This window comes from Lontra canadensis, unplaced genomic scaffold (genome assembly GCF_010015895.1).
Source record: "Lontra canadensis isolate GAN:19392208 unplaced genomic scaffold, GSC_riverotter_1.0 scaffold127, whole genome shotgun sequence".
Taxonomy (NCBI): Eukaryota; Metazoa; Chordata; class Mammalia; order Carnivora; family Mustelidae; genus Lontra; species Lontra canadensis.
This window is the reverse complement of record NW_022631121.1, coordinates 3,348,291-3,353,375: the sequence shown is the minus strand read 5'-3', so window position 1 is coordinate 3,353,375 and position 5,085 is coordinate 3,348,291. Positions and strand designations below refer to the sequence as shown.

The window sequence follows — 5,085 nt, the reverse complement described above, 5'->3', positions numbered from 1 at the left end:
GACGGGAAGCAAGGAGGGACGGGAATCGGGTAGTTCTGTGTTTACTTGGTTCAGGAAGAGGAAGAGAATGGAGAGTACAATGGTTTTGGAGAAGGAAATTGGAGGTATATGGTGGGTGTGCATTTGGAAGAGGGAAGAAATAGTCCAGAATTTGAGTATAGGAAAGAGAATCGAACGCAAGATGTGTGTTTGTAGATCCCGAAAGCCGTCCAGGGTCATGAATAGTGTAGGGGAGTATTTGTGACAAAGAGGAAAGGGAAGAAAAGGGTGAATTCAGTGCAAATGTGTGGAAAAAGAAAATGAAAGGATAGCGTCTTGTGTGCATATTTGGAGAAAGGAGAAAATTGGGTAAATTTGTGTTTAGGGAAGAGAATCCCAGGGTGGTGTGTTTCTACGAGAGGGAAGCAAGGGAGGGAAGTCAATAGTGTAGTTGTGTGTTTGTGTGGTTGAGGAAGGCAAAGAGAAGGAGAGTATTGTTTTTGGAGAAGAATATTGTAGGCAGAGGTATTGTGTGTACATTGGAAAAGGGAGTAAATAGTCTAGAATTTGTTTGTAGATAAGAGAATGGATCGCGTGGTGTGTGTTTGTATATCAGGGAAGCCAATCAGGGTCCTGAATAGTGTAGTAGAGTGTTTGTGAGGATGAAGACAGGGAAGAAAAGGGAGAATATGGTGCAAGTGTGTGACCAAGGAAAGCAAAGGGACAGTGCCATTTGTGCATATTTGCAGAAGGGAGAAATTAGGGTAGAATTTGTGTACAGGGAAGAGAAATGACAGGGTGGTGTGTTTTTATGAGACGAAAGCAATGGCTGGACATGAATTGTCCAGTTGTGTGTTTGTGTGGGTCAGGAAGGGGACTAAAAGGGAGAGTATACTGTGCTTCCAGAAGGAAAATATAGGCATAGGTATATTTGTCCATTTGGAATAGGGAGGAAATAGTCTTAAATTTGTGTAAAGGGAAGCAAATGAATCGGGTTTTATGTGTCTTTAGAATGGGGAAGCAAAGGAGGGAGTAAGTGCACTGTGTGTGTTTGGAGACGTGATAGTGTAGAATCTTTGTACAGTACAGTGATAGTTTGTCAGTGTTTGTGTGGTTGAGGAGGGGGAAGAACGGAGATAATATATTGTGTGTGTGGAGACGGAAAGGGTAGGTCAGGGTCATCTGTGTATTTGGAGAGGGATATACACATAGTGTATAATTTGTGTATAGGGAAGAGAATGGCTAGGCTGGTGTGTGTTTGCAGAACAGGGAGCAAAGGAGTCACGTTAAGAGGGTTGTGTGTGTGTTTGCAGAAACAATAGTGTGGCAGGTTTGCACAGAGAAGGAAGGGGAATGAATAGTGTAGTATGTGTTTCGGTGTAGTTGAGGAAAGGGTAGAAAAAGGAGAGTATAGTGTTTTTGGAGAAGGATAATGGAGGCATAGGTAGCGTATGTACATAGAAGGCAGGAAATAGTCTAGAATTTGTGTATAGGGAAGAACATTGAGCAGGTGGTGTGTCTTTGTAAAACACGGAAGCAAGGGATGGACGTGAATGGAGCAGTTTGTGTTCTTGTGTGGTTGAAGAATAAGAGAATATAGTGTGTTTGGAGAAGGAACAATTAGGGATAGGGTACCATGTGTGTATTTAGAAGGGAGGAAATTATGTGGAATTTGTGTGTAGGGAAGAGAATGGATAGGGTGGTGTCTGTGTGTAGAAGAGGGAAGCAAAGGAGGGATGTGAATAGTCTAGTCTGTGTTTGGAGAAGCCATAGTGTAGTGTGGAGAATCGTGTGTGTTGGACAGGGAGAGGGTAGCAATGGGGTAGTATGTATCTTCGTGTAGAAGGGAGGAAATAGTTTATAATCTGTGTATAGGGAAGAGAATTGATAGGGGTGAATGTTTGTAGAACAGGGAAGCAAAGGAGGGTAGTGTGTGCGCTACTGTCTTTGAGGAAAGCAAAGGGAGCATATCGTGTGTGGGTGTGGAGAAAGAAAGGGTAATGTTAGGGTAGTGTGTGTCTATTTGGAGAAGGGAGGAAATAGTCTAGAATTTGTGTATAGGGAAGAGAATGGATGGGGTGTGTGTGTTTGTAGAAGGATCGTGTTCAATGTTTGCACAGAGAGGAAGCGGAAGGAATAATGTATGTGTGTTTGTGCAGTTGAGGAAAGGAAAGAAAACGAAGAATATAGTGTTCTGGGGAAGGAAAGTCTTGGATTAAGGTACTGTGTGCGTATTTGCAGAATAGAGGAAATACTGTAGAATTTGTGTATAGGGAAGAGGATGGATCGGTGGTGTGTGTGAAATAGGGAAGCAAATGATGGATGTGAATGGAGCAGTTTGTGTTCTTGTGTGAAGAAAGGGAAGACAAGGGAAAATATAGTGTGTCTGGAGAAGGAAAAAGTAGGGATAGGATACTGTTGTATATTTAGAAGGGAGGAAATTTTGTAGAATTTGTGGTTAGGGAAGAGAATGGATAGGGTGGTGTGTGTATGTAGAACAGGGAAGCAAAGGAGGGCAGTGAATGAAGTAGTGTGTATGTTTGGAGAGAGGATCCTGTAGAATGTTTGCACAGAGAAGGAAGGGGAAGGAATAGTGTAGTGTGTGTAGAAAAGGACTGGTGTAGTGTTGTGTGTGTATGGGCACAGGAAACGGGAACACTGGGGAAAGGCAGTATAGCATTGTGTGTGTTTGGAGAATGGAAGAGAAATGAAATAACAGTGTGGTGTGGAGAAAAAAATGAGAAGATGAGTTAGAGTACAGTGTGTGTGTAGGCAAAAAAAGGAAGGTAAAGGAGGGGACGACGTAGAGAGTTGGAGATGGGATGGGAACAAGGGCAGTGTGGTGTGTGGAAGAGGGAAGGGACCAATGGCAAGGGATTGTGGTGTGTGTAAGAGAGAAGGATGGCAGAGTCAAAAAAGGAAAGGGGGGAAGGGACAGAACACGGTAGTGTGGGGGAAGAGGGAATGGAAGAGAAAATCAGAAAGTATAGTGTAATTGCGTTTTAGTGTGTAGGGAGAAGGAAAAGGAAGGAATTCTACTGTGTATGTGTGGAGATGGGAAGGAAAGGGAGAGTATAGTGTTGTGTGTGTACAGAAAAAAAGGGAAGAGAACAAGAGGAAAAGCAATGTGTATAAATGCAGTAATGAAAGAAAGGGGAGCATGTCCACTGGTAGATAAAGTGAGGGTGGGAAGGCTGCAGTAGTGAGTGTGTGTGTGGAGGAGAAGAGGTTAAACAGGAAGAGGGGTGGTAAGGAAGAGTATAGTGTGGGTAAAAAATGGAAAGCACAAGCACAGGTGGAGACAGGGAAGGAAGAAGATGGAAATTTTTGCTGTAGTTGTATTTGCAGAGAATAGTAGGGATGAGCAGGAAAGGAAGGGGAAGATGGGCAGGGGTAGTGTAGTGTGGGTGTGGTTGAGAGAAGGGCAGAAATGCCTTGTGTATGGTGGGGGGAAGGGAAGGGCCATACATACCACATGTGTAGGAGGGGAGGGAAAGGAAAGACGGGAAGGGAGAGCACAGTGCGTGCAGGTACGTGCAGGCCAGAGGGATGGGAATGGAAGGCATGGTGTGTGTGTGGCAGGGGGAGGGAGCGGGAGAAGGGAAGGAGAAAATGGGCAAAGAGTGTGCAGTGGTGTATGGGCGGGGTGGGGAGGGACTCCCAAGACTGCTCTTCAACCACAAACTAAAAAAACTAAAGAAACCAGCCAACCCTTGCTACAAGTCCCTTTTACTCGCTCTCCCTCACTTCTGAAAGCCTCATCATATTGGTAAGGAAAGGAACTGTGGACATTCTAAGTGACTTTTCTCAAACCTTCCTCCAGGACTTTACTCCTTCTGGTCTTGGCATGGGCTCTCGGGCCCCACAAGAACTCAGAGCATGGAGGATGTCCATCTGGCACCTGGTGGTCCTGGGGTACGTTTCCTGCACCAAATGTCTGGTCATGAGCTTCCTGGCCTCCCACAGGTGAAGAGTTTCTTCCCAGCCTACAGTGCCATTATGTTTAGGAATTCTTAGATCTACTCCTCAGCAGAGCGGTAGCCCTTCCTGGTCACGCCCAGGAGAGTCATCTAGAGACCAGTCTCAGGCAGTCGCTGCCACCATTTAAGCTCCCCTCACTAGTGACACCCAGTTTGCTGACAAGGCCATAGAAATGCTCGGCAGAGTGCACATCTTTGAACTTAAAGCAAAAGACTACCTGCCAAGTGTTCAGAGGCATTCTAGAAGGCCACAAGGAAGAGTTCTTTGTATTCTTTTCAGCATGTCTGCCTTCGTCATGACTGTTCATTTTATATTTGAGCAAGAGGGACTATACCAACAACGTTACCTTCTTGCTGGGAAGGTCTCGGCGTGATTATGCACACCGACATCTACCAGTCATGTGTGTCTGCGAGCACGCATCCATGCTCAAGGGTTGCTGAAAAGAAATACTGGCCTTACCAATGTGATTTACTGTGATATTTGCTAATTCGAAGCCATACACTAAATTCAAAAAATAATAAAGGCCCGTACTTACCTGTAAGGAGGTTTCGGATGTGCTGTCCTTCCATAACCCCATGGATACCAAGAGCAGTGGTCTCTCAGGGTCCCACGATGAAGCAGTAGAAACTGCTGGTCCTAAGGCACACTGGGAAGATTCAGGGGCAGAGCTTTAAAATTTTCCCTCCACTGATGATGTCCTATGCATTTACTGCAGGCCACAGGACCACCCCAAGCTTTAAGGCACACAGCTCACCTCCACTACGTACCGGTGAGAAATACTTACCAGTCACCTCTCTGATCAAAGACTTGGGTTGTGTTTTCTTTGGTATTAGCTAATGACGCTTTGATCACATGCATACCATCCCCCACTGCCCTAAAAAAGTTCTCTACATTTAACAACAAGAAACAATCTACATAGAAAATGAGCATATGGCTTTTGAACACACGGTTCGCCAGAGAGGATATATGGATAGTAAATAAGGAGATGACAAACTATTCACACCACTGTCCATTACTATAATGTAAATTTAAGCCACAACAACATACTGCCACATACCTACTAGAGTAGGTAAAGCAGAAATTACTGAAAATAGCAAGTGCTGCTGTGGGTACAGAACAAGTAGA

The 5,085-nt window shown here is 44.7% G+C and overlaps 1 long non-coding RNA gene across 1 annotated transcript in view; it reads left to right on the top strand.

Moving 5' to 3' along the window:
- Nucleotides 1-3,991, top strand: part of LOC116857843 — an 8,627-nt gene extending 4,636 nt beyond the window's left edge. Inside the window, exon 3 of the long non-coding RNA XR_004380811.1 lies at nucleotides 3,803-3,991. This is a non-coding gene — a long non-coding RNA (uncharacterized LOC116857843). The remainder of the gene's footprint in view (nucleotides 1-3,802) is intronic.
- Nucleotides 3,992-5,085: the final 1,094 nt, after the last annotated feature.